The 12349-nt window shown below is 37.7% G+C and overlaps 1 protein-coding gene across 9 annotated transcripts in view; it reads right to left on the bottom strand.

Moving 5' to 3' along the window:
- Nucleotides 1-12349, bottom strand: part of PPP2R3A (protein phosphatase 2 regulatory subunit B''alpha) — a 214392-nt gene that overhangs the window by 179450 nt on the left and 22593 nt on the right. Inside the window, exons 1-2 of one of the 9 annotated variants that reach the window (XM_027587219.2) lie at nt 7976-8017; nt 5126-5311 (exon numbers count right to left, since the gene is read on the bottom strand). The exons of 6 other annotated variants lie outside the window; for them this stretch is intronic. The gene's annotated coding sequence lies outside the window, so the exon portion shown is untranslated. Of the gene's footprint in view, nt 1-5125; nt 5312-7975; nt 8039-12349 lie in introns of those variants that run through there. 2 more of the 9 variants (XM_027587218.2, XM_027587221.2) reach the window with 2 other exon arrangements.

Below are 12349 nucleotides of genomic sequence, written 5' to 3'. Positions count from 1 at the left end.
GATCTGATTCCTATCACCATAGATTAGTTTTGCCAGTTGCAGATCTTCATATGAATGTAATCATACAATATATATACTTTTGAGTTTGGTTTCTCTCACTTAGCACAATGGTTTTGATATTCATCCATGTTAATGCATGGATTAATTGTATATTCCTTTTTACTGCTTAGTAGGTATTTTACTAAATGAATGTATCAAAATTTATCTTCTCTGTTCACCAGTTGATTATAATTTGAGTCATTTCTGGTTTGGGTTGTTAATGAATTAAAAGCTGCTATGAACATTCAAGTAAAAGTCTTTGTGGGTATATATTCATTTTTTTCTGGGTAATTAATAGTGGAATTGCTGAGTCATGGCAAGTGTATGTTTAATTTTATAAAAACATGCAGAACTGTTTCCCAAAGTGGTTCTACCATTTCATATTTTCATCAACAACACCTGAGAGCTGTAGTGGCTCTAAATCCTTTTGGATATTTGTCAGTTACTTTACTTTTACCCATTTTAGTGCATATGAAGTGCTATCTCACTGTGAATTTAATTTCCATTTCCCTGATGACAATGATATTGAGAATTTTTTCATACGCTTTTTAACAATTGATACATATCTTCTTTTGTGAAGCATTTATTCAACTCATTCAGGCTGTCTTTGATTACTGTTCTAAAAATTCATTTGTGTATTTTAGCTATAAATATTACCTCGTGGTCTTTAGCTTTCCTTTCATTTTCTTGGCAGTAACTTTTGAAAAGTAGGAGGTCTTAATTTTACTACTTTTAAATTTTTAATAATCCTAAATTTTAATAATCCAATGAATCAATTTTTCTTCTGTAGTTAATAGGCTGAATTTGAAGATCACCCAGCACCATTTGTTCAAAAGACTATCCTGTCCCCATGTTGGAGCCTTTGATGAAAAACAACCATATATAGAGGTTTATTTCCGCATTCCCTACTCTTTTATCTTTATACACCAATACCATTCTGTCTTAATTATTGTATTTTACATAAGTCTTAAAATACCTTTGACCCTTGAACAACATGGGTTTGATCTATGTGGGTCCACTTAATATGCAGATATTTTTTCTTTAAAGATTTTATTTTTATTTATTCAGAGAGAGAGAGAGAGAGCATGTGAGGAGGAGGGAAGGAGAGAGAGAACCTCTAGCAGACTCCCCACCAGGCACAGAGCTCAACACAGGGCTTGATCCCACAACCCTGAGATCCTGACCTGAGCCAAAATTTAGAGTCGGACACTTAACCAACTGAGCCACCCAGGCGCCCCTGCAGATATTTTTCAACAATATAGTGGAAAAAATGTTGATAATTTGTGACAATAGGAAAACCCTCACCAATGAACCACAAAGTCTAGAAATACTGAAAAAACTAAGAAAAAGTTAGGTATGTCATGAATGCATAAAATAACATGTAGGTACTAGTCTACTTTATCATTTACTACCATAAAACATCCACAAATCAATTATAAAACATTAAAATTTATCAAAACTTACATACACAAACACAAACCATACATGGTGTTATTCCCAGTCAAGAGAAAAATAAACATAAATATGCAGTATTAAATCATAATTTCATAAAATTAACTATAGTACATACTGTACTGTAATAATTTTGTAGTCACCTCCTGTTGCTATTGCAGAGAGCTCAAGTGTTACAAGTATCCACTTGAAACACCATGTGACACTAATAATATCCATGAGAGTAGTTCCTCTCTCCAGTAAATTGCATACTGCAGTAAAAAAGGATCTCTATTAGTTCTTGCTATTAGTAAAGTTTTTGGAAAACCAAAAGTTATACTCAGATTTTCAACTGCATGGGGGGTTGATGCCCCTAATCCCTATGCTATTCTAGGGCCAACTGTAATAATGTAAATCCTTTTTTTTTTCTTTTTCAGAATTGTTTTGGCTATTCTAAGTCCTTTGCACGTCCATGTCAATTTTGGAATCAATTAGCCAATCTTCACAAATAAAACCTGCTGGGATTCTGACTGAAATTTCATTGAATCTAAATCTCCATTTGTTAACTCAACACCCAAAGAACAAATAATCCAGTTAAGAAATAGGCAGAAGACATGAACAGACATTGTTCCAAAGAAGACATCCAAATGGCCAACAAACACATGAAAATATGCTCAACATTACTCGGCATCAGGGAAATATAAATCAAAAACACAAGGAGACACCACCTCACACCAGTCAGAATGGCTAAAATTAACAAGTCAGTAAATGACAGATGTTGGCGAGGATGCGGAGAAAGGGGAACCCTCTTACACCATTGGTGGGAATGCAAGCTGGTGCAGCCACTCTGGAAAACAGTATGGAGGTTCCTCAAAAAGTTGAAAACAGAGCTATCCTATGACCCAGCAATTGCACTCCTAGGGATTTACCCCAAAGATATAAATGTAGTGCTCTAAGGGGCACCTGCCCCCCCCCAATGCTTCTAACAGCAAGGTCCACAATAGCCAAACTATGGAAAGAGCCCAGATGTCCATCGACAGATGAATGGATAAAGAAGATGTGATATATACACACACACACACACACACACACACACACACACAAAGGAGTACTATTCAGCTATCAAAAAAAAAGAAATCTTGCCATTTGCAACGATGTGGATGGAACTAGAGGGCATTATGCTAAGTGAAATAAGTCAGTCAGAGAAAGACATGTATCATATGATCTCACTCAGGTGAGGATCATAGGGGAAGAGGAAAAAATAAAACAAGATGAAATCAGAAAGGGAGACAAACCATAACAGACTCTTAAGCATAGGAAGCAAACTGAGGGTTGCTGGAGGGAAGGAGGGTAGGGGGATGGGGTAACTGGGTGATGGACATTAAGGAGGACACGTGATGTAATGAGTGCTGGGTATTAATATAAGACTGATGAATCACTGACCTCTACCTCTGAAACTAATAATACATTTTATATTAACGGAATTTAAATAAAAATTAAAAGAATTAATAAATCTCCATTTGTTGACAACAATATCAAGTCTCTAATCCATGTAACCCATGAACATAATACAGCTCTCCGTTTATTTAGATGCTCTTTAATTTCCTTCAGCAATGTTTATGGGCCTTTCATTAAATTTATTCCCAAGTAATTCATGTTTTTTGATGCTAATGCAAACGATACTGTTGCTTTAATTTCATTTTTCATTTGTTTGTTGCTGACAGGTAGAAACATAGTTGATTTATATATATTGATCTTGTCACTTGCCACTCCATTAAATCCACTTATTATGGTAATTTTTGGGTAAATTCCTTTGGATTTTCTACATAAACAGTCATGCTGTCTGAGAACAGAGATTGTTTTAGTTTTTCCTTTCCAATATTTACTGCCTTATTGCCTACTACACTAGCTAGGATCTCCAGAACAATATTGAATAGAAGTGGTTGGTTCAGAAATCCTTGCCTTATACCCAATCTTAGGGAAAAGTATTCTATCTTTCACCATTAAGTATGATTAAGCTGCAGGTTTTTTGATGCTCTACCAGATTGAAAAGTTCTCTTCCATTATTAGTTTGTTAAGAGTTTTAAAAAATCTCACATGGTCGTTTAATTTGGTCATATACTTATTCTGCATTTATTGAGATGATCACATAATTTTTACCCTTTATTTTGTTAATGTGGTGAAAAGGGGGTGAGAGAACTGAAATTTATATTAGGAAGGCGAGACACAATGTTTAAAATAAATGAATGATGAATTTGCAATATATGCATTCATAAATATTGAGGCAAATAATGAAAGAAATAGTTAAGAAAAAATTCACATCTCCGAGGAGCAGGCCAACTTGGGAGTGGAAACTGATATTTTTTAGAAGTCTCAAGCACTGACACTTTAATATGAGAATTAATATGCAATATTTGATAACAAATATTTAAAATTAAAAACAGGTTCTAGAGATGTGAAGATGGGGCTAGGGTGATTATTGTGTGCTACGGCCAGGGAGCAAGGGCATAGGGGAGATAAATGCAGCTTCAGGCATGGGTTGTTTTGGTGGGGTATCCAGAAGGTATTTCCCATGCAGATGGATATACTTGGCAGGGAAAAGACAGGAGTTGAGATAAAGATTTGGGAATAAGCACCAGATTTTGTGGTTTGTGCTCAAGACTGATCATGCACATGGTAAAAAAAACAGTCAAGGGCAAAACTCTGAGGAAGGCTGTCATGTATGGGGTAGGGAAGAGAAGGATGCAAGCAAGGAGACAGAGAATGAATTTTCAAAGGGCAGGAAGAAAACCAGCCCAGAAAACACAGAAGTCAAGGGAAAAAAGTATTTCATTCTTTCAACAGGCTGAATTCCAAAGACTGTGTACCAACGAACAGAGTTATACTTTTCTTTTACAGGTGTTTCTCCCTAATTTCAGGAGAGATTTGGGAAGTTAAAACTTTAAACAACATACATGTAATGATGGAAAACAGAGAATGGTGTTACACATATTTTTTATGTTGCTATTTATGTGTTCTATTTCAGGAAACATCTGCAGCAGAGAGTATGAGGTACAGAACTTCCACTGCTTATCTCAACTGCTGAAAGGGTTCAAGAAGAAAATGAGCAACAGAAATCACAGACACAAAAGAAAATTGGCTAAATATCCATGCCACTTAGATGGGACATGTGAAGACGCAGAAGAGGAAAAATTATAGAAAAATGCCTAAAAATTTATTTAACAGAGTACACAAGGTGTGATGATTCAGAAGTAATGAGTCATTTAGAAATAATAAAACTATCAGTTTGCCTGGAAAACACAGGCACTCTTTGGCGGATGACTCAGTATGGAAACTGACCCCAAGAGAACAATTTAGAGGCATACAAAAACATATACCACTGAACTACTTTACTTGTAGGAGATAAAAGGAGACGTGGAATATTTTATTTGTTGTGTTCACTTCAAAAACAGGTGAGAAAATAAATTAAGAAATTTCTTAGAAGGGAAGATATTTCTGATGCTCAAAGAAGCCGTATACGTGAATATGAAAGAACAAATTAATGCTTTAGGTTTAGGGCTAATGTCTTAATAATGAGACTCAAAGTAAGATAAGAACATCTCAGCAGCAGACCTAATTTGAGCATATGGGAATTAGAAAGAGCTTAAAAATTTACCTTTATTTTTACTCCAGTGGAGGAAAGGTAATGTGGCTGAGGGGAAAAGCACCAGGTGGGTGGTCAGGAGCTCCCCATCCCAGCTTTGCTTTGTACTGACCAGCTCAGGAAGTTGGTCAAGTTGCTTCCTTTACTGGGATTTGACCTTCTCTTCTAGAAAAACAGGACAAAAGCTGGCCCCGGGGTCTAGAAAACATGAGGAAAACCAAATTTTTTTCTTGTTTTGAATTAGGAAATAGCTATATTTTATAAAAGCTATTTTGTATTATTTGATGCAGGAAGAAGCACAGTGAACTGGCTACTAATTTTTAATGCATGTAATTTGCAAAGCTACCGATTTCCCTGAGTAGTGGCCCTGAAAGGAAAATTTATAAGCTAAAGTTTTAACCTCTTTATAATTTTTAAAAATTCTCTATTATATATTCTAAAACATCAACAATAGTTCTGTCTGTTGGTAGTATTTTAAGTTCCTTTAATTCAAATATTTTCCTTTCTAAGTCTTTTTCTTATTTTGGAGGAGGTCATATAAAAATCAAATCACATCCAACACATAAAAATCATTTGACATTTTAGAAGAACATAAATTCAATACAATTCAAGAGCCAGGTATTCTTCAAGATGGGGAAACTAAGAATTCAGTGATTTTGCCTCGAACAGCTTATAACACGAGTAGGCAGAGAAAGAAGATACCTAACCTTTGTATCAAGAAAGGCATCCCAGAGAGGAAGATTGCCGGGCACAGTCCCAGAGCAGAGCAGTAGTTGGCTACAGGAAGAAAGGGAAAAATGCCTTGTGGACAAAAGGGAGCAAGGCGTGGGAAGTGGCATGAGATGTCTGAGAAGCTACCAGGAGTTTGGCATTATTTCAGGGTCAAGTTTGAAGACAGGCTTTGAGGCACCACAGCTGAAGGGATGTAGAGGCAACAGAGAGCCCTTGAGAGGTTGAGGGAATGAAGGGACAAGGTCAGATTTACATTGTAGGCCTATCACTTGGTGAAGCACTGGGGAGGACAGACTTGGAGAAGCAAGACCAAAGCTAGGCAGATCAGGGAGAAGGCCTCTGCAGAGTCTGGAAGAGAAATCAGTGAGGCTATAAATGGAAGGCAGCTCAGAAGCTTAAATGACTAACCCATGATCACAAATCTATAAGCAGGATCTGAACATAAGTTTTTTACCTTTAAATCCCATGATTTTCTACATCCCTGTCTAAGCACAAATTCTCGTCAAAGTTGACAAGAGATCTTAAGTTCATTTTTATTAAGTAAATTATGGATCTTAAGAGACTTTAATCATTAATGCATATTAAGTACCCCAAATGTTCAGGGCATTACAGAAAACAAACAAAGCTCCTGTCTTGTAGGAACTTATGGGATAAAAGAAATGAGACAAAAAGAATAGATCAATTTATTCAATGGGTATTTATTGAGGCACTCCTGGGCCCTGATGAAGATCACATTCTAGTGACAGTTCCTTTTAGAACATAATTTTTACATCTCCCTTTCTTTCCCTGAGAAGTTTATTTTGGTACAAGTTAGCAGAGAGGCTCTTCAGAGCCAAGTGGGCAATTCTAGAAGATGACCAGGAACATGGGGTAAAATAAATGGAAACATGGGTTGGGGGAACTTTGCTTGAATGGGATGATAAGAGAATAGGAAAAAATCCCAAAGGATGGAATGGCTGGAAAAAAGCTGGGGAGGGGCCTGGAATTGCCTTCCATGCAATTTGGATTTGACAGATCAAAGTTGTTGCTTACTTTTTTAACAACAGTTTTAACTTTATAAAACTAATTACTATAGAAATAAAACATACCTGCTGCAAAAAGAGAGAGAGGGTGCACATGATTAACACAAAGAGGGGGGAAAAAAGGATCACACCTAGAGGGAGTATCAATGTGAACATTTTTGTAAATGTCCTTTTTTGGCTTTAGACATACATATACAAGTGAACAGACACAAGGATTTTTGTGAATTTTTGTTTTTTAGAAACAAAAGTGAGACTTAATTATAGTTTATTACCTGTTTATTACTTAATATAGGGAAACATCTTTTTATAAAAACAAAACCTACATCATACATCTTATATACATTGTCTGGATATACCAAATTTACTTATTCAATTCTCTATTAAGGCAGTTAGGATGTATGATAAGGTACAGAAAGGAAGCAAGCAAATGATAAAATAGACTTTAGCTGTAGCAGCATTCTGAATATTCCAAAGGTGGAAAGAGATAAGACATATGGGAGCTCATGAGACTTTAGTGTTCCAGACAAAAGATGAATAATGTCTGAATCTGGAATTCTTTGTGGATGAAAAATTTCCAAAAGGGGAACAACAACAACAAAAAAAAAGAGACTGCAACCCAACACACACTAAAAATGAAGTAATTTCAAATCTTCACATCTGCAGAACAGATAAAATGTCAAAGAAAGCACTCAGACAACTTAAAACAGTGGGGGGACTGCCAGGGAAAAACCAATCGCCATTCTAGTGGTCATCCATAACCACAGCTTTCCAAGGAGGTGACAGAGTCCTCCAAATTGTGCTCTAATAGACAGTGCACTGAGCCTTTCTTGTGAGATGCTGGGGGCCTTAAGACGTCATGTATCCTCTCTGGGCCTCCATTTTCTCATGTTCAGGCAGGCTCTGTAAGTTGCAAACTATACTTGTCAGAGTTCCCTCAAAAGCTGCCAATACTAGGCATTTCCCACTGCAACCAGAATAGCTCTGCTTTCATCTGTTTTATATATTGGATCTCCAAAAAATATTTTATTTGGGGAAAAAAAAAAAGAGTTCCACAGCTAAAAAATACACTTAACATCACAGGATTAAAGAAACATAACATTCGGGGCACCTGGTTGCCACAGTTGGTTAGGTGTCCAATTCTTGGTCTCAGCTCAGGTTGTGAGATGGAGCTCTACGTTGGGCTCCCCGCTCAGTGTGGAGTCTGCTTGGGTTTCTCTCTCTCCTTCTCCCTCCCTCTTGCACTCTCTCTAAAATAAATAAATAAATCTTTTTGAAAAAAGAAACATAACATTCACCCTTCGGATTATGTATTAATCACAAATGTAAAACTGTAAATTGATAATGGAGGGATATGAAAGTCATCACCTCACACATAGCATCACTAACTGTGGGACAAAAAAATAGTATGCACCTCTCTTAATATGATGAATGTGAAGATGAAAGTATCACAGGGTTTTCTTGCCAGAAATATTTAGCTTTAACTAACCTTTTAGATCTAATGTCCAGGAAATACAGGCAGTAGAGAAATATGTTACTACCATGAGGAAGTGAGAAATTCAAGATATGGATCATTTTAAAGACAGTTGGTCTGGTCTCTTCAATAAATCAGTATCATGAGAGGAAATGTGTGGAGATGAGTCAGGGGGAAAAGGGGCTGGAAGAAACACCAACTACAAAGTAGGCTCTGAGGTGGGAGCACCTCAGAGTGCAGAGTTAAGAATGCCACTGTGACTAGACTCTGACTTTTGCTAGGTGAGATGGGGAGCTACTGAAGAACTCTGAGCAGAAAAATGACATGATCTGACTTACTTTTTAACAAGATCATTCTAGTTGGTTACTCTGATAAGAACAGACTACAGGGGATTAGGAGAGAAAGCAGGGACACCAAAAAGGAGGCAAATATTCCTGGAAAAATCCAGGCAAAACACAATGCTGGCTTGGGCCAGGTGGTAGCAGGGGAAGAGTGAGAAATAGATTCTGGATATAATTTGAAACAAGAGTCAATGGAACAGATGTGTGGGCTTTGTGGAAAAGAGGGAAGTCAAGATGAGTTTATGAGTTGATTTTAAAAACTGTTGTTGTTTTGTCTTTGTTTCTGCTTGAACAACTAGAAGACTGACATTAATTGAGACTGGGAAGACTGCAGGAAGAACAGATTTGTTGGTAGGAGAGGGAGTGGTGGTGGTATGGTCAGTAGTTCAGTTTGGGATGTTATTTTTGAGATGCCTGTTAGATACTCAGGTAAAGATATGCAGAATGTTGTTGGAGAATCAAGCGTAGACTTTAGGGGAGAGACTCAGGCTGATGCAAATTTGAGTCATATTTAAAGCCTTAAGCCTAGAGGAGATGATCAAGGGAGAGAATATAGAAAAAAAAGAGAAAGAAATATATAGAAATATTTATTTTATAATAAATCATATTCTGTAAGATTCTATACAATTCTGTATTTTATGTAGGGATATAGAAAAAAATATCCAAAGCCTGAGCCCTGGGGTATTCAAACATGCAGAGCAGGACTATACAATGGAACTTTCTGTGATGATGAAATATTTATATATCTGTGCCATTCAACAGGGAGCCACTATCCACATGTGGCTACTGAGCACTTGAAATATGGCTAATGCAACTGAAAAATTGAAAATTTAATTTAAATAAGTACACGTAGCTAATGGCTACAGTACTGGATAGTATAGACCTAGAGTTTGGGGAAGTTACGAGGAATCAGCAGAGAAGACTGAAAAGAAGTGGCCAGAGAGGGAGGGTCCATGGATCTCCCATGTTTCTGCATACGTTGCAAGTGGAGGCACTGACTATCTTGACAGTCAGTGATACGATATTAGAAGCCAAGTGAAGAGGGTGTTTCAAGGAGAAGAGAGTGATCAATTCTGCTCCTGAGTGTTAAGTCAGATAATTGAGAAACGACAGATGTAGACATCATTAGTAACTGGTAAGAGCAGTTTTGATGGAATTGTGGGGGCAGAAATCTGTTTGGCTTGGGTAAAAAAAAGAAATGCAAAGAGAAAAAGTAGCAACGAAGTACAGACAACTCTTGCAAGTTTTGCCGGGAAGTTTAAATGAAAATAGACATAGGAGAAAGTGGTGTCCATGAAGATTATTTTGTGTTTTTTTTTTAAGATTTATTTATTTGAGGGAGAGAAAGAGAGAGCGAGCGAGAGAGAGAGCACAAGCAGGGTGAGGGGCAGACGGAGAAGCAGGCTTCCTGCGGAGCAGGGAGCCCGATGCGGGACTCGATCCCAGGATCCTGGGATCATGACCTGAACCGAAGGCAGACGCTTAACGACTGAGCCATTCAGACGCCCGACAAGGATTATTTTGAAGAGGGGAGAAATAAAAGCATATTTTCTCATGTATACGACAGTGATTAAGAAGAGGGGAAAACTGATATGAGAGAAAGAATTATGAAGCACTTAGGCTGATTCTTTCACAGCAATGAGAAAGAGAGTATATGAATACTGCTGCAGATAGTGGGCAGCTGGAGTGCTAAAAGCCTGTGAAAGCTCTTTTTTTCCTGTTTCTTTTCTGAAATAGAAAGCAAGGTCATCAGTTGAAAGTGACAAATGGGGAGGGGATGGTGAAGACACGAAGAGACTGAAGACATGCAACAGTCATTTAGGAGGAGATGAAATAGAAAATGACTGGAAATCTAGTATGATTGCCAGGCAACATTATGGGCCCACTTGAATGGTCATTAATTGAATGCAAGCTCAGCAGCATGGTTTCACAGGAATGGACTAGGCAAAGACCTGGATTTAATCAGTACTATAGTCTAGCCAGGCAAGGCTTGCTGAAGTGAGAGAAAGGCAAAGGAATTAAGGATGTATGCAAGGGACATACGGTAACAACTGATGATGGAATCTAAGCCTCTACCCTATCTCCTGGAATCCTAACCCTTCCACTGAGCCCTGTGCGACTCCTGGGTGGATAGCAGCAAAAACCTCCTATCCCGGACCTCTTCTTGAAAGCCTTCCTTTTCCTTCTTATTCAAACTGAAACTGGGCGCTGGGCTTTCCCCTGAGGACGCTGATTTCCCTGTAGCCCTCTCTTTTTCTCTTCCATACCCTTCAGACAGGAGGCCTGGTAAGTGCCTTTCTGCTTCCTCATTCCAACTTCCAGTGCATTCTCCCTCCACCCTCTCCCCAAAATCCCCTGCTTTGAGTCATGTATCATTAGGCTCTACCACCCACTGTCCTTCCTTATTGTGGTATTTAAGTCTCCCTTTTATTCCTTGATGAGTTTAGCTTTTGGCTCACTGTCACTCCAATACTATTTCTGTTATATTCTAACTGATTTCTACATCAAATAGATAATCCATCTGATATCCTGGCCTCTCGGTTTCTTGACCTTTCCTCCACAATGATAATTTTGTTGATACTGTTTTCTACCCTGATTCAGCCACTTTTTCCCATGGTCATACCTTAAGCCTTTAGAACATCTAAAAGTATATTTTAATAACCATATACCCAAAGGAGTATCTTTTACCAAAAATTTACTCTGAGTTCAGAGTAAGACCACCACTCTGCAGGCCCCCACTGACAGAGTCGAGGGAATGGTCATACATCAGGCACAAGACTACCTCTGGAGCAATTCATGCTACCGTTAACAACAGGTTAACAAGGAGCTCAAGAAAGTAAGAACTAGGTATGCTTCCTCTTTTTGGCCTCTTGGGCTTGTATTCCTTAGATGAGAGGGAGAGGAATGTGTGAAGGGCAGGGGTAGAGGCAGAGGCATGCTGCTATGGTGACTGACCCTTCTTATACTGGGTTAAAGGGAAGATTAATACTATTACGTTATCATTTTTAAAGTACTTCTATGCAAGGTATTGTACTGAGCACTTAAATGCATTACCTAATTTAATTCTTATGCCAACACTGAGGTTAATGTTATCTGCATTCCACAGATGAAGAAACCGAGGCTAAGAGAAGTTAAAAAAAACGGATCTGGGCCCAGGTTTCTTGAACATTAAAACCCCTCTGTCCCATACCGTATCCATATCAAGACTAAAGGAGCTGGGCTGGTCAGTACCTGAGTCCCTGCCATAATCCCAGATTTCCCAATTTCTAGGAAAAGTATTATCTCGAAATCTTAGTAGGCATTAAGAAGAAGAAAGGAAGAACAGAAGGAAGGAAGGAAGGATGGAAGGAAGGATACAGAACACTGAAGTTACTGTAGTAACCTGAATAGAAAAAACAAGGGTTTTTTTTAGCCCTAATTTTGTTTTTTAGGAAGCTTGAAAACCAAATAAATTTATTAGCGAGTGATGAAATTGTGACACATAAAATAGGCATATAAAAGAAAATCACAACAGATAAAGTTAATGGAGTAAAATTTAAGTCAGACTCATAAAACCAATGAATAACATTAATGCTACCTATCTGAACTTCAGACTGTAAGTACATTACCAGACTATAAGTATATTACTGTAAGTATATTACCAAACTTTATAAGCATAATTAAGACAGTG

This window comes from Zalophus californianus, chromosome 1 (assembly GCF_009762305.2).
Source record: "Zalophus californianus isolate mZalCal1 chromosome 1, mZalCal1.pri.v2, whole genome shotgun sequence".
NCBI classification, from domain to species: Eukaryota; Metazoa; Chordata; class Mammalia; order Carnivora; family Otariidae; genus Zalophus; species Zalophus californianus.
Note: the sequence above shows the minus strand (reverse complement) of the source record. Positions and strands in the feature narration are given on the sequence as shown.